The sequence below is a fragment of the Pelophylax lessonae genome (assembly GCF_965119305.1).
Source record: "Pelophylax lessonae genome assembly, chromosome: 3".
Lineage (NCBI taxonomy): Eukaryota > Metazoa > Chordata > Amphibia > Anura > Ranidae > Pelophylax > Pelophylax lessonae.
Genome location: NC_138770.1, coordinates 624,039,103 through 624,066,900, shown reverse-complemented (window position 1 = coordinate 624,066,900; position 27,798 = coordinate 624,039,103). Strand labels below are relative to the sequence as shown.

The 27,798-nt window shown below is 46.4% G+C and overlaps 1 pseudogene across 1 annotated transcript in view; it reads right to left on the bottom strand.

Annotated features, from left to right (window-relative positions):
* Positions 1-14,022, bottom strand: part of LOC309550651 — a 113,237-nt pseudogene extending 99,215 nt beyond the window's left edge. Inside the window, exons 1-2 of the transcript in view lie at positions 13,938-14,022; positions 13,723-13,818 (exon numbers count right to left, since the gene is read on the bottom strand). The product of the transcript in view is annotated as an uncharacterized misc_RNA (transcript). The remainder of the gene's footprint in view (positions 1-13,722; positions 13,819-13,937) is intronic.
* Between the last annotated feature and the right edge of the window lie 13,776 nt (positions 14,023-27,798).

Genomic DNA, 27,798 nt, shown 5'->3' with positions numbered 1-27,798 from the left:
ATGGCTGTCGTCCCAGAAGGAAGCCTCTTCTAAAGATGATGCATGAAAAGATATAATAAAATATTTACAAAAATGTGAGGGGCGTACTCACTTTTGTAAGATACTGTAACTTTTGTGTAAACCAATCAATATACACTTTTTTTTTTACCAAAAATATGTAGCAGAATACATATTGGCCTAAATCAGGGGTGTCAAACTCGATTTCAGCACGGGCCGTATCAGCATTATGGTTGCCCTCAAGGAGCCAGTTGTATCTGTAGGACTAGATTTGCAGAGCACCCTACCCCCCTTACATCAGATGTCAAAAGCCCCCCACCATCAGAAGTGAAGGGTCCCCCACCCTCCCTTTCACCACAGTGCACCCCACTTACCTTGTGCTACTACAAAGCTGCCAAGCAGAAAGTTCACGGTCTGAAGGAGGGCCAGGGGAGGGCTGGAGTCAGCTGCCCGAATCTGCTGAATGCTGAGATTAGGGGTGGAGACGAGGGGGTGCCTCCGCTCAGGGGAGGACTGGGCCAGGGGGCAGGGGGGAAATTGCCCCCTGGGCCGCTCTGATGTCCTGTAAAAAGGCTGCATCCCTTTTGCCACAGAAATGCCTAAAGGATTCCTGGTGGAGAGAAGTAAAAAGTCCCCACCACTGACCTACTGAGTGTGGGTTGAAGACAAGGACAGAGCGCAGGTCTCCTTCCCCAGCATGGATGGTGTAAACTGTGTCTGAGCAGAGGCGGGTTCCATGCCCCACTGGAGGCTCTCCTCCCTGGCCAGCCCCAATCAAGCTGTCCCAGCTCCCCCCAACTGCCCACTGCTGGCCAGGTTGGAAATCCAGATTCAGCCGGTGAGTAGAGAGTACCGGGAGAGGAGCTTCAGCCTGGAATGGGGGTCAGGAGGAGGACGGGAAGAGGGAGAGTGGGAGGGGGGCCAAGTCGCTGCACCATGGGCCTCTGGTTTGTACTTGGCCCCTGGGCCAAAAGTTGCCAGTCTGCCCCTGCCTCCACTGCACAGAGAGACGCAGGATCTGTAGGAGGAGTTCTGTCCTCCTCTCTGCTGCTGACTGCTGAGAATGGGAGGGGGTTAAGACGAGCCTCTCCATGGCTGCAGGGAGAAGTGCAGGATCTGGCAGAAGAGCTCTGACCTCCTCTCTGCTGCTCACTGCTAAGACAAGGTGGGGTGTGGAGACAAGGGTGGTGTCGCAGCTGCAGGAGAGATGCGAGGGCCACATGAAATTGTCTGGAGGGCCGGATTCGGCCCCGGGGCCATGTGTTTGACACATGTGGCCTAAAGTGATGAAGAAATTAGATTTTTTACATTTTTTATTGGATATTTTTTTGAACAGAATGTAAAAAATATATTTTTTTTTTTTTTCAAAATTGTCAGTTGTTTTTTTGTTTATTGCACATAAAAAAAAAAAAAAAGAAAACGCAGAGATGATCAAATTTCACTATTTGGGTACATCGTCGCACAACCGTGCAATTGTCTGTTAAAGTAACGCAGTGCCATATCGCAAAAAATGGCCTGGTCAAGAAGGGGGGTAAATCGTTTGGAGCTATGGTACACCCCATTGGCAGAAAAATTTAACATAGGACCAGATAGGTATCACAGCTTAGCAGCCCAACCTTCACTTTTACATTTGTGCTATTTTTAGGTTTCTTAGACCTGAAGGAAAATTCATTTGACTGGCATGTGTGTGTGATCTAGTAAAATACTTATTTTAAACAAACATCCAAAGAAAGATATAATCGGTGTAGGAAAAAAATCACAAAGGGCTCTTTGGTAGAGGAGTACTCTACGGTGTATTGGCTGTGTGTATGTACACAGCATTTCCTGGAGCCTGGCCACTTCCTTAGACAAACTTCTAGATACTGAAAAGTTAGTTGGGGTGTCTAAAACATTGCAAAACAAAATAGCGGTACAAAAAAAATCCAAATCACTGCTCTTCACGGTGAAAATAATACTTTTCTTCATGCCGAATAGCAAATCTTTTGCAGTTCTTGCTGCCGGTGTTCTACCAGAATACCTCTACCCAACAGAAAATGCAACGGAAGTGACCTTGCGAACAAAATTGGCTATTGCGCATACGCTACGCGTTTCAACATGGCTGCTATGCATTTCAATAGGTTTCCTAATCTGACAGAAGACAAAGGCGGCAGCAGACATCTCCTTACACCCAAGCAAGTCTTCAACTGCACACTTTTTTTAGCAGTTAACTCCTCTTATATACTGAATTAGACTATTTCACTGCAACCAAGATAAATAATCTATTTCACTGTGTATGGGTGTACCAAGATGGCCATCGCATCCGTCTACCTGCAGGCTTGTCGCTGTATTTACTATAATACTATAATAATAAACATGTATTAATGTATTCATATATTTCACTACATAAGTAGAGTTTACTGCTAAAATAATTGTGAAATAACCACTTCTGGACCGGAAGGATTTGTCCCCTTAACCACTTAAGCCCCGGAAGATTTTACCCCCTTCCTGACCAGGGCCTATTTTGCGATTCGGCACTGCGTGACTTTAACGGACAATTGCGCGGTTGTGCGACGCTGTACCTAAACGAATTTGACGTCCTTTTTTCCCCACAAACAGAGCTTTCTTTTGGTGGTATTTGATCACCTGTGTGATTTTTACTTTTTGCGCTATAAACAAAAAAAGAGCGACAATTTTGCAAAAATAACAATATTTTTCACATTTTTTTATGTGAAATTCCCCAAAAAAAAAAGTAAAAATCAAAATTTTTTAACATTTTGGGCCAATTTTTTTTTAACCATATGTTTGTTAAAAAAATTTGCAAAAAGCGTATTTTGATTGGTTTGCGCAAAAGTTATTGCGTTTACTAACAAAGGGAAAGATTTTTGTCATTTTTGTTGTTTTTCTTTTAACGCGTAATGGCGGCGATCTGCGATTTTTTTTGCGGGACTGCGACATTGCGGCGGACAGATCAGACCCTTGACTGACAATTTTGACACTTTTGGGGTTATCAGTGACATTACTACAGTAATCAGTGCTATACATATGCACTGTTACTGTAAAATTACACTGGCAGTGAAGGGGTTAACTTTTTTTTGACAGGGAGGGGTTATGTGTGTCCCTAGGGGAGTGATTCTAACTGTGATTGGCTTGAGGTGTAGGAACAGTGATCAACGGTCCTACATAGTAGAACCGTATGATCAATATTCATACACAGGGGAGAATGACAGTCGGCTTTGTTTACATTAGCCGCCTGCCTTTCTCCCTTTATGGTGGACGATCACGAGTGACCGGCGGACATCGTGTCCGCCGGTCACGCGCGCGGACTCGTTTGTGAACGAGCCGGGCGGGAGCGCGCCTTCGGGGGTGCGCGCTCGCCCGCTTTTGGCTCCCAGGCTAGTAACGTATATATACGTCACTTTGCCTGGCTGGGGCTGACCGCCGCAGTACATAGTCGTGCGGCGGTCGGCAACCGGTTAATGACCAGGCCCTTTTTTTGAGATTGGGCACTGCGTTAATTTGACGAATGTAGCAGGTTTTCCAGGCATTGGGCCTGATGTGGGTCTGCCATTGTTACCGGTTACCTCTCCAGCCCATGTGAGCTGTGACCCTGGGTGTGAGAACTGAGACATCGACAACTCCGGCATCTTTGTTGGGTTGTTTTATTGTATTGTTAGGGGATGGGAGAAGGGAATGAGTGGGATACTCCTTTGGCTCGACTATGTACAATTCTGGGACTGCTGTAGAAAAATGCCCTTTAGCGCTGTCTTGACACCAGCCGATGCTAGCCAATGCTTACTGGCGCTTGGAACACACTGTAACTCTGAAAGCTGTGCTGGAACTCCGACTTAAGTCCAGAAGATCCAGGACTGTAGAATATTGGACTTCTGACACTGCTTGCACTCAAAAGTTACTGACTACTCCCTCCAGCCTTGCACTGGCTGTTGTGAACAAGCCTTGTAGCTTGTTGTGGATTCCTGTTTGGCTGTAACTCCTAACTGATGCACTGCACACTGTGCACTGACTCTTCAGGGCCCAAACTGCAGACGCCCCCTTTAACACTTCAGGGTCCTCAACCTAGGTACCCCCTCTATCACTGCAGGGTCCTCTGACCAGGTACCCCCTTTACAGCTAGCTGATACTTGGATCCTAGAACCTTCTCCGGAGTGGTCCCCACTGACTCTAGGCAGACCCCCAGGGGCAATCCTCAGTACTCACGACCTGTGTAGGCTTTCCTGGGACTGGACCCCTCACGCTCCCTGCAGGTTCTCAGCACACCGGATCCCCTCAGCTCAACTCAGCACTCTCTGGATTCTCAGGCAGCACCCGAGACATCTGCTTTCCTCAGACAGGAGGAGAGACAGCCGTGCTCTACCTCCTGGGACTCTGCTCCCGCCAAAGACGCTCAGTCACGCATTCCCCTCAGACTTATACCCACTCCCAGAATCCTTTGCTGCAGAATCTGCCTTCTGGGGTAGTTACAAGCCTGAATGTGTCCCTGATTGGGTTTCCTCCACTGCCCTATGAGAAACCTCTCACAGAGCCAGTGGGGAGAATCCCACCTCAGCAGACACACCTGAGAGCCATGACACCCTGACAAAAAATAAATCACAGCCCTGCTGTTAAGCAGACAAGGCCCACTATACATTTACCTAGCACCTACTGTACCTGTAGGGTGCTACATGAAAAACTGTGTGGTCGTACGGCACTGTACCAATATACAATTAATGTCCTTGTTCCCCACAAACAGAGTGGAACTTTTGGTGGTATTTGATCACCTCTGCAGTTTTTATTTTTTGCGCTATAAACAAAAAAAGAGCGACAATTCAGAAAAAATGAAAAAAAAAAAAACAATATTTTTCGCATTCTGCTATATAACATTCTCAGAAAGAAAAAAAATGTAAAAATCAAAATTTTCCATCATTTTAGGCCAATTTGTTTTCTGCTACATTTTTTTGGCAAAAACAAAAAATTGCAATAAGTGTATTTTGATTGGTTTGTGCAAAAGTTATCGTGTCTACAACCTAGTAGAAAAATGTATGTCATTTTTATTTATTTATTTCTTTTTTACTAGTAAAGGCGGCGATCTGCGATTTTTAGTGGGACTGTGACATTGCGGCGGACAGATCGGACACCTAACTGACATTTTTGACACTTTTGGGGGGACCAGTGACATTACTACACTAATCAGTTCTAAATATATGCACTGTTACTGTATTAATTACATTGGCAGGAAAGGGGTTAACACCAGAGGCGATTAAAGAGTTTATTGTGAGCCTGGGGGAGTGTTTACTAACTGTATGGGGGATGGGCTTGTGAAATGATCATAGAGACCTGTGTTTACAACAGCTGACCGTCCTTCTCTCTCAGCGGGGAGCGATCGCGGGTGCCCGGCGGCAATCACGACTGTCGGTCCCATGGATTGGCATCCCCGCTGCCTAGCGGGGGGCAATAGCGCGCTGGCAGAGGCGCACGCTCACCACCCCAGCACCATGCACGCGACCGATGTAGGGCTACTTCGTTTCACGCAGCCGAGCCAGCCTGCAGCAGTAAAACTGCGGCGGGCGGTCGGCAAGTGGTTAAAGACTTGCCTGGGTAGAAGAAGATGTCCACTGCCGCCTTCGTGTTCTGTCAGATTAGGAAACCTGTTGGAACTCAAAGCGCATGTGCAGTAAGCATTTTCTGCTCAGAACCTTACATTTTCTGATGGGTAGCGGTATTCTGACAGAACACCGGTGCATTTTTGGAAAGGGTCGAGGACTTTTTTTCCCACAGCAGATTGCATTTTGTGTGTAATAGACTTCCATGGAGTCATCAAGTGTTGCATTTCTGATGCATTTTTTAATGAGTTTTGCATTTTAAGTTTTTTTCCCCCTTTAAAAACACTGTATTTGGTTGGTTGCTAAGGAGCAAGTAGGGAAGCCGGCTGCCGCATCCTTAAAGACCAATGAGTTATCAGCTGTCAGTGGGGCAGAAATGTCCTTTGTGCATAGCAAACCTCTGAACCCTGCACTCTATGCAGGGCCGGTGCTACCAGTAAGGCAATCTAGGCGGCCGCCTAGGGCGCAACTTAGCAGGGGGCGCCGGCGGAGCCTGACCCGAGGTAAGTGACCTACCATAAGTCACTGAAGGGTTTTTAACCAGTAGCGGCCACCCTGTCCATTAGGGGTGTAGGGGCGCCCCCCACCCCCATCCATGCATGCAACCCCCTAATCTACATGCAGGGCACCGGATACATGGATTCCAATGAGGGTTTTTTTTTTTTTCTATGAAGCACGTGATTAGAGCCAGAGGCTCTAATAGGCTTCAAAAAAGGGGGAGGGGGCTTGGGGGGAGGAAAGCCCACCCAGTTGTGTGACAATAGCAAATTAATATTTGCTATTGCCACACTGATTCTCCTCCCGGACAATCAGGAAGCGAGCCCTGGGACCTGTTTCCCAAATGGCCAAAGGAGATGGCATCCATTCCTATTGGTGGTGGAGGAGGGAGGAGACGGCCGCTGAGAGGGGACATGGAGGAGACTGAGGGGGAAGCCGTCGCCACCTGGAGGAACAAGGTAAGTGAACTGGCGCCAGGAGGGGGGGGGAGAGAAATATGGTGTGGACTGGACTCTGGAGTGATGGGGGGGGGGTCCGAAGCCAGGCCCATCTGCGGCCCCCCCCCCGACCGATGGAGCACCAGCCCCCACTGGTTTTAACCCCTTCAGCAACTTGGGATGGGGGGTGGGAGAGCATATGGGGGGGGGGGGGCGGCAATTTTTATTTTGCCTAGGGCTGCAAAAATCCTTGCACCGGCCCTGACTCTATGCCTAACATTCTCCTGTATATTAAGTAGTCCTGTGCCCAGCGCTCGGTGTATTATGTAGTCCTATGCCCAGCGCTCTGTGTATTACTCAGTTTTGTGCCCAGCGCTCAGTGTATTATGTGGTCCTGTACCCAGCGCCCTGTGTATTATGTAGACCTGTGTCCAGTGCTCTGTGTATTATGTAGTCCAATGCCCAGCACTCTGTGTATTACTCAGTTTTGTGCCCAGCGCTCAGTGTATTATGTGGTCCTGTGCCCAGCGCCCTGTGTATTATGTAGTCCTGAACCCAGTGCTCTGTGTATTATTTAGTCCTGAACCCAGTGCTCTGTGTATTATGTAGTCCAGTGCCCAGCGCTCTTTGTATTATGCAGTTCTTTGCCCAGCGCTCTGTGTATTATGTAGTCCTGTGCCCAGCACTCTGTGTATTATGTAGTCCTGAACCCAGTGCTCTGTGTATTATTTAGTCCTGAACCCAGCGCTCTGTGTTTTATGTAGTGTTGAACCCAGCGCTTTGTGTATTATGTAGTTCTGAGGCCAGCGCTCTGTGTATTATGCAGTCCTGTACCCAGCGCTCTGTGCATTATGTAGTCCTGTGCCCAGCACTCTGTGTAATATGCAGTCCTGAGCCCAGTGCTGTGTATTATGTAGTCCTGAACCCAGAGCTCTGTGTATTAGGTAGTCCTGAATCCTGCACTCTGTGTATTTTGCAGCCCTGTGCCCAACACTCTGTGTATTATGTAGTCCTGAACTCAGCGCTCTATGTATTATGTAGTCCTGTGCTCAGCACTCTGTGTATTTTGTAGTCCTATGCTCAGCGCTTTGTGTATTATGTAGTCCTGAGCCCAGCGCTTTGTGCATTATGTAGTCCTGTGCCACGTGCTCTGTGTATTATGTAGTCCTGTATCCAGCGCTCTGTGTATTATGTAGTCCTGTGTCCAGCAATCTGTGTATTATGCAGTTCTGTACCCAGCCCTCTGTGTATTATGTAGTCCTATGCCCAGCGCTCTGTGTTTTATGCAGTCTGGTACCCAGCGTTCTGTGTATTATGTAGCCCTGTGCCCATTTCTCTGTGTATTATGCAGTCCTGTACCCAGTGCACTGTGTATTATGCAGTTCTGTACCCAGTACACTGTGTATTATGTAGTCCTGAACCCAGTGCTCTGTGTATTATTTAGTCCTGAACCCAGTGCTCTGTGTATTATGTAGCCCAGTGCCCAGCGCTCTTTGTATTATGCAGTTCTTTGCCCAGCGCTCTGTGTATTATGTAGTCCTGTGCCCAGAACTCTGTGTATTATGTAGTCCTGAACCCAGTGCTCTGTGTATTATTTAGTCCTGAACCCAGTGCTCTGTGTATTATGCAGTTTTGCACCCAGAGCACTATGTATTATGTAGTTCTGAACCCAGCGCTCTGTGTTTTATGTAGTGTTGAACCCAGCGCTTTGTGTATTATGTAGTTCTGAGGCCAGCACTCTGTGTATTATGCAGTCCTGTACCCAGCACTCTGTGCATTATGTAGTCCTGTGCCCAGCACTCTGTGTAATATGCAGTCCTGAGCCCAGTGCTGTGTATTATGTAGTCCTGAACCCAGAGCTCTGTGTATTAGGTAGTCCTGAATCCTGCACTCAGTGTATTTTGCAGCCCTGTGCCCAACACTCTGTGTATTATGTAGTCCTGAACTCAGCGCTCTATGTATTATGTAGTCCTGTGCTCAGCACTCTGTGTATTTTGTAGTCCTATGCTCAGTGCTTTGTGTATTATGTAGTCCTGAGCCCAGCGCTTTGTGCATTATGTAGTCCTGTGCCACGTGCTCTGTGTATTATGTAGTCCTGTATCCAGCGCTCTGTGTATTATGTAGTCCTGTGTCCAGCAATCTGTGTATTATGCAGTTCTGTACCCAGCCCTCTGTGTATTATGTAGTCCTATGCCCAGCGCTCTGTGTTTTATGCAGTCTGGTACCCAGCGTTCTGTGTATTATGTAGCCCTGTGCCCATTTCTCTGTGTATTATGCAGTCCTGTACCCAGTGCACTGTGTATTATGCAGTTCTGTACCCAGTACACTGTGTATTATGTAGTCCTGAACCAAGTGCTCTGTGTATTATTTAGTCCTGAACCCAGTGCTCTGTGTATTATGTAGTCCAGTGCCCAGCGCTCTTTGTATTATGCAGTTCTTTGCCCAGCGCTCTGTGTATTATGTAGTCCTGTGCCCAGAACTCTGTGTATTATGTAGTCCTGAACCCAGTGCTCTGTGTATTATTTAGTCCTGAACCCAGTGCTCTGTGTATTATGCAGTTTTGAGCCCAGCGCCCTATGTATTATGTAGTTCTGAACCCAGCGCTCTGTGTTTTATGTAGTGTTGAACCCAGCGCTTTGTGTATTATGTAGTTCTGAGGCCAGCGCTCTGTGTATTATGCAGTCCTGTACCCAGCGCTCTGTGCATTATGTAGTCCTGTGCCCAGCACTCTGTGTAATATGCAGTCCTGAGCCCAGTGCTGTGTATTATGTAGTCCTGAACCCAGAGCTCTGTGTATTAGGTAGTCCTGAATCCTGCACTCTGTGTATTTTGCAGCCCTGTGCCCAACACTCTGTGTATTATGTAGTCCTGAACTTAGCGCTCTATGTATTATGTAGTCCTGTGCTCAGCACTCTGTGTATTTTGTAGTCCTATGCTCAGCGCTTTGTGTATTATGTAGTCCTGAGCCCAGCGCTTTGTGCATTATGTAGTCCTGTGCCACGTGCTCTGTGTATTATGTAGTCCTGTATCCAGCGCTCTGTGTATTATGTAGTCCTGTGTCCAGCAATCTGTGTATTATGCAGTTCTGTACCCAGCCCTCTGTGTATTATGTAGTCCTATGCCCAGCGCTCTGTGTTTTATGCAGTCTGGTACCCAGCGTTCTGTGTATTATGTAGCCCTGTGCCCATTTCTCTGTGTATTATGCAGTCCTGTACCCAGTGCACTGTGTATTATGCAGTTCTGTACCCAGTACACTGTGTATTATGTAGTCCTGAACCCAGTGCTCTGTGTATTATTTAGTCCTGAACCCAGTGCTCTGTGTATTATGTAGCCCAGTGCCCAGCGCTCTTTGTATTATGCAGTTCTTTGCCCAGCGCTCTGTGTATTATGTAGTCCTGTGCCCAGAACTCTGTGTATTATGTAGTCCTGAACCCAGTGCTCTGTGTATTATTTAGTCCTGAACCCAGTGCTCTGTGTATTATGCAGTTTTGAGCCCAGCGCCCTATGTATTATGTAGTTCTGAACCCAGCGCTCTGTGTTTTATGTAGTGTTGAACCCAGCGCTTTGTGTATTATGTAGTTCTGAGGCCAGCGCTCTGTGTATTATGCAGTCCTGTACCCAGCACTCTGTGCATTATGTAGTCCTGTGCCCAGCACTCTGTGTAATATGCAGTCCTGAGCCCAGTGCTGTGTATTATGTAGTCCTGAACCCAGAGCTCTGTGTATTAGGTAGTCCTGAATCCTGCACTCTGTGTATTTTGCAGCCCTGTGCCCAACACTCTGTGTATTATGTAGTCCTGAACTTAGCGCTCTATGTATTATGTAGTCCCCTGCTCAGCACTCTGTGTATTTTGTAGTCCTATGCTCAGTGCTTTGTGTATTATGTAGTCCTGAGCCCAGCGCTTTGTGCATTATGTAGTCCTGTGCCACGTGCTCTGTGTATTATGTAGTCCTGTATCCAGCGCTCTGTGTATTATGTAGTCCTGTGTCCAGCAATCTGTGTATTATGCAGTTCTGTACCCAGCCCTCTGTGTATTATGTAGTCCTATGCCCAGCGCTCTGTGTTTTATGCAGTCTGGTACCCAGCGTTCTGTGTATTATGTAGCCCTGTGCCCATTTCTCTGTGTATTATGCAGTCCTGTACCCAGTGCACTGTGTATTATGCAGTTCTGTACCCAGTACACTGTGTATTATGTAGTCCTGGACCCAGTGCTCTGTGTATTATTTAGTCCTGAACCCAGTGCTCTGTGTATTATGTAGTCCAGTGCCCAGCGCTCTTTGTATTATGCAGTTCTTTGCCCAGCGCTCTGTGTATTATGTAGTCCTGTGCCCAGAACTCTGTGTATTATGTAGTCCTGAACCCAGTGCTCTGTGTATTATTTAGTCCTGAACCCAGTGCTCTGTGTATTATGCAGTTTTGAGCCCAGCGCCCTATGTATTATGTAGTTCTGAACCCAGCGCTCTGTGTTTTATGTAGTGTTGAACCCAGCGCTTTGTGTATTATGTAGTTCTGAGGCCAGCGCTCTGTGTATTATGCAGTCCTGTACCCAGCGCTCTGTGCATTATGTAGTCCTGTGCCCAGCACTCTGTGTAATATGCAGTCCTGAGCCCAGTGCTGTGTATTATGTAGTCCTGAACCCAGAGCTCTGTGTATTAGGTAGTCCTGAATCCTGCACTCTGTGTATTTTGCAGCCCTGTGCCCAACACTCTGTGTATTATGTAGTCCTGAACTTAGCGCTCTATGTATTATGTAGTCCTGTGCTCAGCACTCTGTGTATTTTGTAGTCCTATGCTCAGCGCTTTGTGTATTATGTAGTCCTGAGCCCAGCGCTTTGTGCATTATGTAGTCCTGTGCCCAACACTCTGTGTATTATGTAGTCCTGTATCCAGCGCTCTGTGTATTATGTAGTCCTGTGTCCAGCAATCTGTGTATTATGCAGTTCTGTACCCAGCCCTCTGTGTATTATGTAGTCCTATGCCCAGCGCTCTGTGTTTTATGCAGTCTGGTACCCAGCGTTCTGTGTATTATGTAGCCCTGTGCCCATTGCTCTGTGTATTATGCAGTCCTGTACCCAGTGCACTGTGTATTATGCAGTTCTGTACCCAGTACACTGTGTATTATGCAGTCCTGTACCCAGTACACTGTGTATTATGCAGTTCTGTGCCCAGTCCTCTGTGTATTATACAGTCCTGAACCTAATGTATTATGCAGTCCTGTGCCCAGTGCTCTGTGCATTATGTAGTCCTGTGCCCAGCGCTCTGTGTATTATGTAGTCCTGAAACTAGTGCTCTATGTATTATGCAGTCCTGTACCCAGCGCTCTATGTATTATGTAGTCCTGTGCCCTGCACCCTGTGTATTATGCAGTCCTGTGCCCAGTGCTCTGTGTATTATTTAGTCCTGAACCCAGTGCTCTGTGTATTATGTAGTCCTGAGCCTAGCACTCTGTGTTTTATGTAGTCCTGTGCCCAGCGCTCTGTGTATTATGTAGTCCTGTGCCCAGTGCTTTGTGCAATATGTAGTCCTGTGCCACATGCTCTGTGTATTATGTAGTCATGTGCCCAGCGCTCTGTGTATTGTGTAGTCCTGAAACCAGTGCTCTATGTTTTATGCAGTCCTGTAGCCAGCGCTCTTTGTATTATGTAGTCCTGTGCCCAGCACCCTGTGTATTATGAAGTCCTGTGCCCAGCGCTCTGTGTATTATTTAGTCCTGAACCCAGTGCTCTGTGTATTATGTAGTCCTGAGCCTAGCACTCTGTGTATTATGTAGTCCTGTGCCCAGCGATCTGTGTATTATGTAGTCCTGTGCCCAGCGCTCTGTGTATTATGCATTCCTCTGCAACACTCCACCAATCAGGCTTTTATGGTAGAATGGCCAGACGGAGGCCACTCCTCACATGGTAGCCTGGAGTTTGCCAAAAGGCACCTGAAGGACTCTCAGACCATGAGAAACAAAATTCTCTGGTCCGATGAAACAAAGATTGAACTTTTTGGCCTGAAGGGCAAGCATCATGTCTGGAGGAAACCAGGCACTGCTCATTACCTGGCTAATGCCATCCCTACAGTTAAGTATGGCGGTGGCAGCATCATACTGTGGGGATGTTTTTCAGTGGCAGGAACTGGGAGACTAGTCAGGATTGAGGGAAAGATGAATGCAGCAATGTACAGAGACATCCTTGATGAAAACCTGCTCCAGAGCGCTCTTGACCTCAGACTGGGGCGAAGGTTCATCTTCTAACAGGACAATGACCCTAAGCACACAGCCAAGATAACAAAGGAGTGGCTACAGGACAACTCTGTGAATGTCCTTGAGTGGCCCAACCAGAGCCAAGACTTAAACCCGATTAAATATCTCTGGAGAGATATGAAAATGGCTGTGCACCATCGCTCTCCATCCAACCTGATGGAGATTGAGAGGTCCTGCAAAGAAGAATGGGGGAAACTGCCCAAAAATAGGTGCCAAGCTTGTAGCATCAAAGACTTGAGGCTGTAATTGGTGCCAAAGGTGATCCAACAAAGTATTGAGCAAAGGCAGTGAATACTTGGATGTACATGTGTTTTTTTCATTTTTTATTTTTAATAAATTTGCAAAGATTTCAAACAAACTTCTTTCACGTTGTCATTATGGGGTATTGTTTGTAGAATTTTGAGGAAAATAATGAGTTTAATCCATTTTGGAATAAAGCTGTGACATAACAAAATGTGGAAAAAGTGAAGCGCTGTGAATACATTCCGGATTTGCTGTATACAGGGCCTATTTTCTATTTACATTGAAAGCTTATCTAGACAAGCACACAATTATGGTGTAATGAGGTCCCAACCTTAGCTATATTGACCCATAAGATCCATAATGCTTTATTTTATGACTGTGCCCTGAGCTGGATATTTGCACAGACATTGCACGAGACTAAACTCTAGAAACATGTCCCAGCTAGTCTCACGGTGACAATCACAGGTGGTATTGCTGCTGTTTTGCATGTTCTGTGATCGGGATTACAGGTTTGTTTATAAAGCTCTGACTCATCTCAAGCAATACAATGAACTCACATGCACCTTGCACCACTCAGGGCTATGTGTGAAATGGGAAGAATGTGACAATAGCTAGTCTTTAAATATAAAATGCATTTCCACAGCAAGCATTAAAAATGTATCACTTTAATTGACATTGATAGCTTCCAAATAAATAGTTGATTGCATGATATCAGCTACGCTTACCATTGTCCTCGGTGTTCATATAAGATAAATATGGATCATGATATAATTGTATAATAACTTTATTAGCATCCCCTCCCCAGATAAGAAAACTTAAAGCTGAAATGCAGAAAAACAGCTGAATAGACAGGACAAAGGATTTGTATTTCTGGCCATCCGGTCCTGGGATTTACACAGCTCTGCCACATAGTACAACTAGGCTAGTGACCTGACTGTACTGTATTGAGTATCCTCAGGACAGCGAAGGAGCAACTGAAGGAGGTGAAGGAGATTGATCAGCTCATCCTTCTGTTCTTTCAACATGTTCCTTGTCAGTATATTTGCATTGTAAAACATAGAAGAGAGGGCGCACCAGCCTTGCACATTACCCAAGTGGTGTTTTTAATAACAAATAAAAATAAATATACTCACAAGCAAGTCAATGATAAAAGCATATCAGGGTCCATAGAAAGCACAAAGCAACCAGGTAACAGAGACTATTCCCAGCAAGCCAGGTGGCTGACGCGTTTTGAGAGGGGTCTGCCCTCGAAACGCATGACTTAGTTGCTTTGTGCTCTATGGACCCTAATATGCTTGTATCATTGATTTGTTTGTGGGTATATTTATTTTTACTTATGATTAAAAACACCACTTGGGTAATGCGCAAGGCTGGTGCGCCCTCTCTTTGTTTTACAGCATTTCTATTGGGTTTCCTTCGAAGGCATACTCCAGTTTAAAAGAAAAAGAATGGACAATTATAGGGCAGGGCTCACTTTACTAACATTGCACATCAATAAAATGCCAACATGGGGAGGCATCAGGAAGGAGAAGGGAATAATAATATGGGGTCACTATGGGTTCAGTAATGTGGCTTCAAAGGTCACATGGCACCAATGGCTATGGTATCATGGCATCACTGTTCTGCTGAACTTCCCCGCCAGTACATCACTGCTCTGTACAGAAATTGAGCTCACTGACAGCTCCTGATTATTGTTTATAAACAGGAGCCAGTGGGCAGTAATCCCAATCATGCGATTGCTGCAACAGCCAATCATGTGATCAGGGACTTTGCCGCCCATCTTTCAGACCACCTTAGAGGGCCAGTGGGATTGTACTTGCCCATCCAACCACCCCTTAGTTGTTTAAAGTGATATTAAAGCTTTAAATTTATTTTTTTTTTACATTAAAATAATAAACATGTTATAATTACCTCCTCTGTGCAGTTGGTTTTGCACAAAGCAGCCCCGATCCTCCTCTTCTCTGGTCCCTTTTAGTTCTCCTGGCCCCTCCCTTCCTAAGCCGCTGCTCTGCGTGTTCATTCACACACAGGGCCGTGGCTTGGCCCTGCCCCTCTCTCTCCTCATTGGCTCACACTGCTGTCTCAGCCGATGAGGAGGGAGAGTCTCTGGGGAGCTGAGGCTCTTGTGTACAGCGCTGGAGAAAGATGGGGCTCAGGTAAGTTTTGGGAGGGCTGCTGCACAGAGTTTTTTTTTTACCATAAAATGCAAGAAGGTAGAAAACCTTAAGACTTTACAACCACTTTAAGTCCAGCATAAAGTTATGTTAACTCCTCAGTTTTTCAGCACTTTCAGCAGCTGATTTAACCACATACTCAGCATGCAGCGTCTTTATCTTTTAATCCTTACCTGTGTTCCAGTTTAAGTTGGTGCCATGAATTCTGGCCCAGGCTTCCTGTTTCAAGGTGGCTCCTTTCTCTTGCAGCACCCTATGGAGCCGCCCTTGTATGGTGGGACTAGAGTTGTGTCTCCCTATACAGTGTGCAGCAATAAAAACACAAGGCATTTTCCTGCTCCACCCTTCCCTCCATTCTCCAGGTAAACAGACTGGCTCTAGACTGCACTGTTGTGTTGCTTTAGCTATTTTATTCATTTTTTAACTTAGATATGTGAATTGTTGGATTTTAGATTTTAGTTACATGCATTGTTTATGGAAGCTAGGCCATTGATATGCAAATCAACTTATGAACTTGTTGGACTGGTTGGTGAGGCTCAGGACAAGAAATTATGTACAGGAAGTGTGGGGGGGGGGGGGGGGATAGGGGATTTGAACAAGCTATGTGCTGAGACAAAGATAGGGTTGTTCTGGAGGACTTTGGAGAAGCGAGCAGTCTATAAGATCCTGGATCCAGCAATCCCAATCCGGCAAAGTGCATGAGAGCCTCAGCTTTCCCGGGTATCTCCCTCCTCATTGACTGACAGCAACGTTAGCTATTGGCTCCCACTACTGTCAATCACAGCCAGTGGGCCAATGAAGAGAGAGCGGGGCAGGGGTGTAAATGGACACAAAGAGCAGCGACTTGGGAGAAAGCCTACTTGGGTGCCCCTATAGCAAGCTGCTTGTTGCGGGGGCACTTGGCAGGAGGGAGGGGCCAGGAGAGCCGACTGAGGACCAGAGAAGAGGTGGATCTGGGCTGCTCTGTGTAAAACCACTGCATAGAGCAGGTAAGTATACCATGTTTATTTAAAAAAGAAACAAGCCTTTAATATCACTTAGCGCCGGTTCACATTGCAGCGCGCCGCGACCTCGGAGCGGCCGCCACGGACTTCATAACATTGAAGTCTATGGCGGTCGCCTCCGGGTCGCCCCAAAGAAGCTCCGGACCCTTTTTCTAGGTCGGAGCGACTTGTGTCGCTCCTATTAGAACGGGTCCGCAGCTTCCCTATGGGAGGCGACCTGCGGCGACCTGTGAGGCGACCAGGTCGCCTCACAGGTCGCCCTAGTGTGAACCGGCACTTAGAGTAGCAGTTTAGTATACTTACTGCTACATTGTCTGTGTTACCTAGCTGGGAAAGATAGATAGGTTGGGAATGTGCACCTTTTAGGCATATTTTGTAATATATATGTCAGTCTTGTACCGATTTTCTAAAACTGCAATCGTTTGTATGTTCAGCATTTTCACAGCAAAAGCAAACATTAAGGTTTGGTTCAGACCACCTATTCAGTTTGCTTTTTCTGAAGTGCTTTTTTCGTTTTTGCACACGTGATTTTACAGCGATTTTGCCGCGATTTGTGATTTGAATTTTATTTTTGGATTTCTTTGGCCAATTTGTTAATCAGCAGACTAAAAAACACAAAACGCAAATTGCAGCAAAATTGCACTACATGCTTTTCTGCAGCTTCTCTATTGAAGTCTATTGAACCAAAAAAGCAAAAGAAAAAAAAAAAAAAGCACCATTTTGCATTTAAAAAAGTCCCTGACCCATTCCAGTCGTTGTAAACTCTCAAAGTTAAATTTTCCTCATTTAAATAATCAGCACATACTGTGCGAATCGCTGTATTTGGATCTCTTCTATCATACTTACTTTTCCTGTAATCCGTTGCTGTTTACTTCTCTGATGTCACCAGCGCATGCGCATAATGTCCCTCGTTTACGGCACGCTTCTTGTGCTGTTAGTCCTTGCAATAACACAGCGTGCCAAAATCGCTGCAATCCCGCGAGAGCACTGGCTCAATTGGGATTTTCGCTACGCCAGTGACAAGGTTCCCATAGTAATTACAACGAAAACGAGGCTTGGCTACGAACTCACTGCGCATGTGCGAGATTACGTCTGGGAGAAAAAGAAAGGGCGGAGGCCCAAAAGTGCTGCAAACACGGAAGACAGAACTTAACATGGCACCGGCTTCGGACAAGGAGGAACAAATTACAAACTGTTTACTTCCTCTTTAGTGATACTAATGTCTCTATTTTCTTTTTTGCTTAAAAATAACAAACAGGTTATACTTACCTCCTCTGTACAGTTGGTTTTGCACAGAGAAGCCCGGATCCTCCTCTTCTGGGGTCCCTCTTCGGCTCTCCTGGCCCCTCCCTCCTGTTGAGTGCCCCCACAGCAAGCAGCTTACTATGGGGACAACCGAGCTCCCTTCGTCCATTCAGACACAGAGCCCTGGCTAGGCCATTCCCCCTCTCTCCTCATTGGCTTACTGACTTTGATTGACAGCAGCGGGAGCCAATGAGAAGGAGAGTCCCAGGCAGCCGAGTCTCTCCTACAACATCGCTGGATAGAGATGGGGCTCAGGAAAGTATTAGGGGGGCTGAGGGGGGTTGCTGCACACAGAAGGTTTTTTATCTTCATGCATAGAATGCAATAAGATGAAAAAAAAACTTCTGCCTTTAGTCCCGGTTCACACTATTGTGATGCGCGAATATACTGCGTGTTCCCGCATCGCATCCGCAGCACAGGCAGTTCACACTGCCATATGCGAATCGCTGGGGGTGTTAATTCAAAGTTAACGACACCCCCAGATAAGATCGCATATTGCAGTGCAATCTGACAGTTCGCACAGGAATCGGATTGCACTGGTGTGAACCACCATGCGATCCGATTCTGATGCGGACCAAAAAAAGGGTCCTGTGCGAGTTCACTGCGATTGCAAACTGTGTGGCTGAACTCGCACCGCACAGACATTGCATGTGATTTTAGGAGCAGTGCGCTCCAAATCATATGCGATGTCTGTGATCGCAATAGTGTGAACCGCCACTTACAATCACTTCCAATAGATGCAAAGGAAAACAACACAACTGTTCATTGTTATCTCTTTTCTAGGAAGCCCAGAAGTTCAGGGAAGCAGTACTGGTAGAGCAGGAGCCAGCAGCATTGAAAGCTGTATAATGCAAGTGCTGGGTTTGAGAATTTTAACAAATAGTTTATTGGGGGAATGTTTATCTTACTGTGCTTAATGTGTTAAAATAAATAATGCTAAGGGTTTAATACTACTTGAAGGCTTTTCTGGTTGAGAAGAATTGATCTGCAAAGAGATTCATTCCAGTTTCTTTGAAGGAGACAGAATACACAAGATCACAGGACCAGCTGGAGTTAGTAAACACAGGAAAGTACTCAGAATTACAGCAGAAGTATTGCAATACCCAATGCAGAAGAAAACAATACACCCCATGTGGTAATATCCCCGCGGGGAGAATGATAAAAGCCATCAGCGTGTGTTTATAATTATATACTTCTATATATAGAATTCTTTTTTTTTTTTACTAGCGTGAATTGACATTTCCTTGTTCCTCTGAGTTCTTTGGAAAATACCAAACCTGATACAACTATGCTAAGAGCAGTACCAGGTAGTAAAATACTCACTCCGGCGTCTGAACGTAATTTTAACCACTTAAGCCACGGAGGATTTGGCTGCTCAAAGCCAGGGCCTATTTTGCGATTTGGCACTGCGTCACTTTAAATGACAATTGCGTGGTCGTGCGACACTGTACCCAAATTAAATTGACGTCCTTTTTTCCCCACAAATAGAGCTTTCTTTTGGTGGTATTTAATCACCTGTGCGATTTTTACTTTTTGCGCTATAAACAAAAAATAGCGACAATTTTGAAAAAATAACAATATTTTTCACATTTTTTTATATGAAATTCCCGCAAAAATAAAAATGTAAAAATCAAACTTTTTAACATTTTAGGCTAATTTGTTTTCTGCTACATATTTTTGGTAAAAAAAATCGCAATAAGCGGATTTTGATTGGTTTGCGCAAAAAGTTTTTGCGTTTACTAACTACAGGAAAGATTTATGTCATTTTTATTGTTTTTTTTTTAACGAGTAATGGCGGCGATCTGCGATTTTTTTTGCGGGACTGCGACATTGTGGCGGACAGATCGGACCCTTGACTGACATTTTTGACACTTTTGGGAGTACCAGTGACATTACTACAGTAATCAGTGCTATACATATGCACTGTTACTGTAAAAATGACACTGGCAGGGAAGGGGTTAACTTTATTGGTGAACAGTGGGTTAAATGTATCCCTAGGGGCGTGATTCTAACTGTGGGGGGGGACGTGGCTTGGGATGTAACCACAGAGACATACGATCCTACATAGCAGGATCGTACAGTCTCTGCAGTTACATCAGGGAGAATGACAGGCGGCTTTGTTTACATCAGCCGCCTGCCTTTCTCCCTCTCCAGCGGGAGATCGCGAGTGACCGGCGGACATCGGAGCCGCAGGTCATTCACGCAGGGATGTCGGGGAGCGCCCCCCTAGAGGCTCATGGGCGAGTGACGTACCAGTACGTCACTTTGCCCAGGGGGGGCTGACCGCCGCCGTATATAGACGTGCGGCGGTCGGCAAGTGGTTAATGACAACCACTCAGATCCTAGGTATTATTTTATGAGAACAGAAAATGAAATGAGGACTCTGATAGGGACAGCACAACTTCCCTTTCAGCCTGTAAGTAAAGGAAGCCCCGTGTCTCTGAATCCAATTATTCCCAGACGGATCCAGATACAGGAAGTATTGAAAGGAAATTTTTGTTATTTTTGGATAAAACGTGGAAGGGTTAAAGTGGTTGTAAAGCCTAAACATTTCTTACCTTAACGCATTCCTTGGATTAAAGTAAAAAATGTTTAGGTGTCAGCATCCCCCCTCACCTCCCCCCCTTTTACTTACCTGAGCCCTCATTCGATCCAGCGCTGTTCACGTCTGCAGGTCTCATTGGCTTTGCTGGCTCCCAGTGCTGTCAATCAAAGCCAGTGATGAGGGAGCGGGGCCCCAGTGATGAGGGAGCAGGGCCGATTCCCGCTGTCTGTGTCAATGGATGCAGCAGCGGAGCTCGGAAGACATGGGGACAAGGTGCTTTGGGGTGGTGGTCGCAGAGCCCCCCCTGCCTCAAAGCACCCACCCCCCCCATGTTAAGTGCATGTGGTCTGGTATGGTTCAGGAGGGGGGGGCCTACTCGTCCCCCGTACTTTCCTGATCTGCCAGGATTCATGCTCAGATAAGGGTCTGGTATGGATTTTGGGGGGGAACCTATCCCAGTTTTTTTTTGTAATTTGGCGTGGGTTTCCCCTTAAAATCCACACAAGACCTAAAGGGCCTTTTCTTTACAATCATCTGTCAGTGGGGAAGCCTGCTGGCAGATGAAGACTTATGGTTGTTAACCGCTTTACGACCGCCCGCTGCAGTTATACTGCGGCAGGCAGCCGCTCCTGGGCAAACCGACGTAGCTATACGTTGGTCGCGCGCAGGAAGCTAGGGGGCGAGCCCTGCCAGCGGCGCACTCCCACCCCCGCTCGTCAGCGGGGAAGCCGGGTGACGGGCAAGGGGCTCCGATTGCGGTCTGACACCCGCGATCGCTCCCCGCTGAGAGAGAAGAACGGTCAGCTGTTGTAAACACAGCTGACCGTTCTTCTCCCTGGAATGATCATAGAGCCCATGTGATCCTGCTATATAGGATCACAGGTCTCTATGGTCATTTCACAAGCCATGCCCCCCACAGTTAGAATCATTCCCCTAGGCTCACATTTAACCCCTTGATCACCCACACTGTTAACCCATTCCCTGCCAGTGTCATTATTACAGTAACAGTGCATATTTTGTAGTAATGTCACTGGTCCCCCCAAAATTGGCAAAAATGTCAGTCAGGGGTCCAATCTGTCCGCCGCATTGTCGCAGTCCCGCAAAAAATTGCAGATCACCGCCATTACTAGTAAAAAAAAAAAAAAAAGAAAACAGTAAAAATGACATAAATCTTTCCCATAGTTAGTAGTTAGTATTTTGCGCAACCCAATCAAAATACGCTTATTGCGTTTTTTTTTTTTTTTACCAAAAATATGTAGCAGAAAACAAATTGGCCTAAAACGTTAAAAAATTTTGATTTTTAAATATTTTTTTGGGGAATGTTATATAGCAAAATGTGAAAATATATATTTTTTTATTTCAGAATTGTCACTCTTATTTTGTTTATAGCGCAAAAAAAAAAATCGCACAGGTGATCAAATACCACCAAAAGAAAGCTCTATTTGTGGGAAAAAAGGACATCAATTTTATTAAGGTACAGCGTTGCACGACCGCGCAATTGTCCGTTAAAGTAACGCAGTGCCGAATCACAAAATATGGCCTGGTCATTAAGGGGGCAAATCCTTCCGGTCCAGAAGTAGTTAAAGACGCGGGAGGCTGGTTTCTGGCCCACTGCTTAACAAACAGCTATTTTTTAACTGTTCTGAAAAGTTGGAATTCGTTAGAAAATGATTAAATGAAACAAATTTTATTGAAAAGGAAATGAAATGTAACGAAAACATGTAAACATCCCTTGTAATAGGAATAGGGCATGACAGGTCCTCTTTATGGAGAGATCTGGGGTCTATAGGTCCCCACATCTCTCCTCTAAGCTGTAAAGCCTGAGAGAAAAAAAACAAAACATTTCAGGCTTTCCAGCCGAATACATGGTAGTGTTTACAACTGCCGGGGCCAGACGTGACGTCATAATGTCACGCCTGGCCTCCGAAAGTCATAGAGATGACCGGGGACCATCTGGTCCTTGGTCAACTCTATGGTAAACTTCCGCCGCCAATTGCATCCGATTGCATGAGCGAGCCAGCACAAGCACCAGAGGGCGGTGGGAGGGGGACGTCCCATCCCTCCGCCTGTAAAAACAATCAAGCGGCTGAACAGCGTCTATAATTGTTTTTACATGACAGGGAATCACTGGCTGAAAAAGAGAATATCTGAATGTAGCATCATTCCGATTTAACTACTTAAACTCCAGGATGTCATATGAGGTCCACCTAAGGAGAAGTGGTTAAAAGGTTCAACACAGCATAATGGTAATCAATCCTGTACATTAAATAGTGGGTCCTCTGCTCACTTCCTCCTCTGATGATAGAACTTCCCCAGCTGGGATGAGTCCACAGAACTTTCAGAATAAAGGAAACAATCTCTAATAGTGCAGTATCATAGTAAAAATGCATAGGATAATATCAGCCAAGCATAAAGAGGAAGTAAAGTCTTATTTTTTATTTGTACCTACAGGGAAGCCTATAATAAGGCTTCCCTGTAGGTACTGTGAATATCTCCTAAACTTGCACAGTTTAGGAGATATTCAGAGTGCATACAGCCGATGACGTCATCATTGCATGCGCTCATAAGGTCCGGCTTACTGTGCAGTGACGTCATCTCGGCTCCAGCCACTTACAGTGCCGGAGCTCAGGAGCCCATGAGAATCACCAGGGAAGATGTCAGCTGTCTCAGCGATGAGGCTATACACTAGTAGAATTTTGTTTGAATTTTCCAAAATAAAATGGAGATTTTTCAAAAAAATTGTTCGTAAGAGTGTCTCCAAAGTGTTTCCTGAACAACAACTGTACCAAATGAGAGAGCTCAGGGGTGCACTACGTACAGAGTGCCGGGTTCAGGGGTGCACTACTTACAGAGTGCAGGTTTCAGGGGTGCACTACGTAAAGAGTGCAGGGTTCAGGGGTGCACTACATACAGAGTGCAGGGTTCAGGGGAGCACTACGTACAGAGTGCAGGGCTCAGGGGTGCACTACTTACAGAGTGCAGGGTTCAGGAGTGCACTATGTACCAAGTGCAGGGTTCAAGAGTGCGCTATGTACTGAGTGCAGGGTTCAGGAATGCAATACATACAGAGTGCAGGGTAAAGGGGTGCACTATATACAGAGTGCAGGGGTCAGGAGTCTGCTAAGTACAGAGTGCAGAATTCAGGAGTGCACTACGTACAGAGTGCAGAGCTCAGGAGTGCGATACGTACAGAGTGCAGGGTATAAAGGTGCACTATGTACAGAGTGTAGGGTTCAGGAGTGTGCTAAATACAGAGTGCAGGGTTCAGGGGTGCACTACGTACAGAGTGCAGGGTTCAGGGGTGCACTACGTCTAGAGTGCAGGGTTCAGGGGTGCACTACGTACAGAGTGCAGGGTTCAGGGGTGCACTACGTACAGAGTGTAGGGTTCAGGGGTGCGCTACGTACATAGTGCAGGGTTCAGGAGTGCGCTATGTACCGAGTGCAGGGTTCAGGAGTGCGCTATGTACTGAGTGCAGGGTTCAGGAATGCGATACATACAGAGTGCAGGGTAAAGGGGTGCACTGTGTACAGAGTGCAGGGTTCAGGAGTCTGCTAAGTACAGAGTGCAGAATTCAGGGGTGCACTACGTACAGAGTGCGGGGTTCAGGAATGCACTTTGTACAGAGGGCAGAGATTACGGGTGCACTATGTACAGAGTGCAGGGTTCAGGAGTGCAATACATACAGGGTGCAGGATTCAGGGGTGCACTACGTACAGAGTGCAGGGTTCAGGGGTGCACTACCTACAAAGTGCAGGGTTCAGGTATGCGCTATGTACCGAGTGCAGGGTTCAGGAGTGCGCTACGTACAGACTGCAGAATTCAGGGGTGCACTCCGTACAGAGTGCAGGGTTCAGGGGTGCACTATGCATGGAGTGCCGGGTTCCGGAGTGTGCTATGTGCAGAGTGCTGAATTCAGGAGTGCACTATGTACAGAGTGCAGAATTCTGGAGTGCACTGCATTCAGAGTGCAGGGTTCAGGAGTGTGCTACGTACAGAGTGAGGAATTCAGGGGTGCACCATGTACAGAGTGCAGGATTCAGGGGTGCACTATGTATAAACCGCAGAATTCAGGAGTGTACTACTTACAGAATGCAGGGTTCAGGAGTGCTTAACTCACTGGCCGCTTAACTCAAAAATGGCTCCCACTTTTTCCCCCAAATCCCCCCCCCCCCCAGTACAGAGTTCTCCTCCCACCTCTGAGTCCCCATCTTTGACAGGATTCTTGACATTCTAGTTCTAGAACAGCCCCCCTGTGTGAATTCACTTACAGCCTTCCATCCCCTTATCTGTACAAATAGCACAATACATTTTTTTAAAATGTATTTTTCAACCCCTTCCCCCCCCCCCCCAAAAAAAAATCTCCCACCAACACAGGCCTTAGTGTGGCTCGATGCAGGGAGGGAGACATTCTTTCTCCATGGCTCCCCCTCATGGTCTATTATAACAGGTTAGAGCTGAGGAGGGAACTTGACTCTGTTACACAGGCAGCAGTTGGTGGAGAGAGATGCTGTGGGCAATGCCTGGCACCAGTAATGCCATTGGCACTCTCCTCTCCTTTTCTGTACATTATATTAGCTGCACCCAGGGACAGCGGGGAGAGTTCCGAGCAGCCGCTCAGAAAGGAGCGCTGTCACTTCTCAATACAGAAGTCAGACTTCTGTGTTGAGAAGTGACAGTACTGAGTGGAAAAGCACAGGGCCAGCCCCGGAGGTGGCGGAACTCTGTTCCGGCACATCCTGGCTGAAAAAAAGACCTGTGCCCTGTTTACACGGGTCATTAGAATGTGCCCGGGAACACCCGGCACACCCTGTGCGCACGCCTATGGTAACAATGTAAAAATTGTCATACCTGAAATTCAGCTTTGATAGTGGCATTGCTTCTCATCTCAGTGTCTAACAGGTTTTGCCATTGCACAATTGACAAAACTGGGAAATGTGCGGTGTTCATTTGTTAAAGGAAATAGAATAAGGATTCTTTGTAGTATAGTATATTATGTACTTTTTTTTTTTTAGGTGAGTCCATTTTGGTAATACACGTGCTTTAAACACTGCAGGTGCAGGAAAAGTATTTATATAAAGATCTGCAATATCTGACTTTAGTTGAGGGGAGGTAAAAATCTGCAAATAAGCCATGTTTTTACTGCCTGCCAACCACTCCCCCTTTGCTTTGTGTCAGGAATTATACCCCCTGTTGCTTTTGGAAGGTGTTGCGACCACTGAGTGCAACCTATTCAAGGGAATGGGGTCTCCCTGCAATCGTCACACAACCACGTGCAATGCACGGGGTTGCAGTGCGCTGGGGGGAGGCTCAAGCCTTTTTAACCAAATCCCCACCACCACTATTATACAGCTCTTCCTCACTGCCTGTCAAAGGCTCTCTGTAGAGTGACCCGAATGCGGATCACTCTTCGGAGACCAAAGAAAGTGTGAATTAGCTTAATGCGCAGGAATCTTGTATTTTTAATTTAAACTTTTTAAAGAGGAATTTCGTTTTGGCACTGCACCTCCAGTGCCAGCTGTTCTTTCACATGCCCAGATGTACCAAAGGGCTCTGCGGCTATTTATGTGCACTCATACTTGTCTCCACATGCAAAAAGCAGGATTCGGGGTGGTGGGAGTGGGCGCGTGAATGTTAGTCTTGTTTAGGCTATTGCAGCACCAAAAAAAAAAATACATATATATATATATACATATAAATACACACACACACTGATCAGCCATGACATTATGAGCACTGCCAGGTAAAGGGAATATCTTGTTACAATGGCATCTGAAAATTGGCAAATTGGTGGGATATATTAGACAGCAAGTAAACATGTTGCCCATGAAGTTGATGTGGTGAAAGTAGAAAAAAATGGGCATCACAGTTTGTTGTGTATGGGGCTGTGAAGCCCAGGATGACCCATATCCACAGCCAAAAGCTTCTACGATGGTCACATGAACATCAGAACTGGACTATGGAGCAATGGAAGAAGGTGGCCTGGTCTGATAAATCAAGTTTTCTTTTACATCATGTGGATGGCCGTGTGCGTCACTTACCTGGGGACGAGATGACATGAGGATGTGGTAAAAGAAGGCAAGTCGGCGGAGGCAGTGTGATGCTTTGGGCAATGTTCTGCTGGAAACCTTGGGTCCTGCCATTCATGTGGATGTTACTTTGGTGTTCATGCCTCAATGGGTCAGAGTTAGCAAAAGGGGGCCATACTCAATATTAGGTGGGTGGTCATAATGTTATGGCTGATCGGTGTATATACACTGCTCAAAAAGATTAAAGGAATGCTTTGAAAATACTTCAGATCTCAATGGGGAAAAATCTCATGCTGCATATCTATACTGATATGGGCTGGGTAATGTGTTTGAAAGGATGCCACATCATTTGATGGAAATGAAAATTATCAACCTACAGAGGGCTGAATTCAAAGACACCCCGAAAATCAAAGTGAAAAAATGATGCAGTAGGCTAGTCCATTTTGCTGAAATTTCATTCCAGCAACTCAGAATGGTATTCAGTAGTTTGTATGGCCCCCACATGCTTGTATGGATGCCTGACAATGTTGGGGCATTCTCCTAATGAGACGATGGATGGTGTCCTGGGGTATTTCCTCCCAGATCTGGACCAGGGCATCACTGAGCTCCTGAACAGACTGAGGTGCAACCTGGCAGCGGCGGATGGACCAAAACAAAATGTCCCAGAGGTATTCTATCGGGTTTATGTCAGGTGAGCGTGGGGACCATTCAATGGTATCAATTCCTTCATCCTCCAGGAACTGGCTGCATACTCTTGCCACATGAGGCCGGTTATTTTCATGCACCAGGAGGAACCCAGGACCCACTGCAACCGCGTAGGGTCTGACAATGGGTCCAAGGATTTCATCCTGGACAAGGGTGCCATTGTCTAGCCTGTAGAGGTCTGTGCGTCCCTCCATGAATATGCCTCCCCAGACCATCACTGACCCACCACCAAACTGGTCATGCTGAACCCTGTTACAGGAAGCATAACGTTCTCCATGGCTTCTCCAGACCCTTTCACGTCTGTCACATGTGCTCAGGGTGAACCTGCTTTCATCTGTGAAAAGCACAGGGTGCCAGTGAGAGGATGTCGGGCCCTCAGGCCACCCTCATGAAGTCTGTTTCTGATTGTTAGGACACCAGTGGCCTGTTGGAGGTCATTTTGTAGGGCTCTGGCAGTGCTCCTCCTGTTCCTCCTTGCACAAAGGAGCAAATACCGGTCCTGCTGATGGGTTAAGGACCTTCTACAGCCCTGTCCAGCTCTCCTAGAGTAACTGCCTGTCTTCTGGAATCTCCTCCATGCTCTTGAGACTTTGCTGGGAGACACAGCAAACCGTCCGGCAATGGCACATATTGATGTGTCATCCTGGAGGAGTTGGACTGCCTGTGCAACCTCTATAGGATCCAGGTATCGTCTCATCTACCAGTAGTGACACTGACCCAACTTAATGGAACCCAACTTAATGGAAAACTAGTGAAAAACAGTCAGAAAAGATGAGTAGGGGAAAAAAGGTAAGTGGCCTCCACCTGCAAAACCATTCCTGTTTTGGAGGTCGTCTCATTGTTGCCCAACTAGTGCACCTGTTTTTAATTTCATTAACACCAAGGCAGCTGAAACAGATTAACAACCCCCTCTGCTACTTAATTGACCAGATCAATATCCCAGGAGTTTAACCACTTCTGGACCGCCCACCGCATATATACTGCAGCAGGACCACCCGGTTGCAAAATCACGTATAGGTACGTGATTTTGTGCACAGGT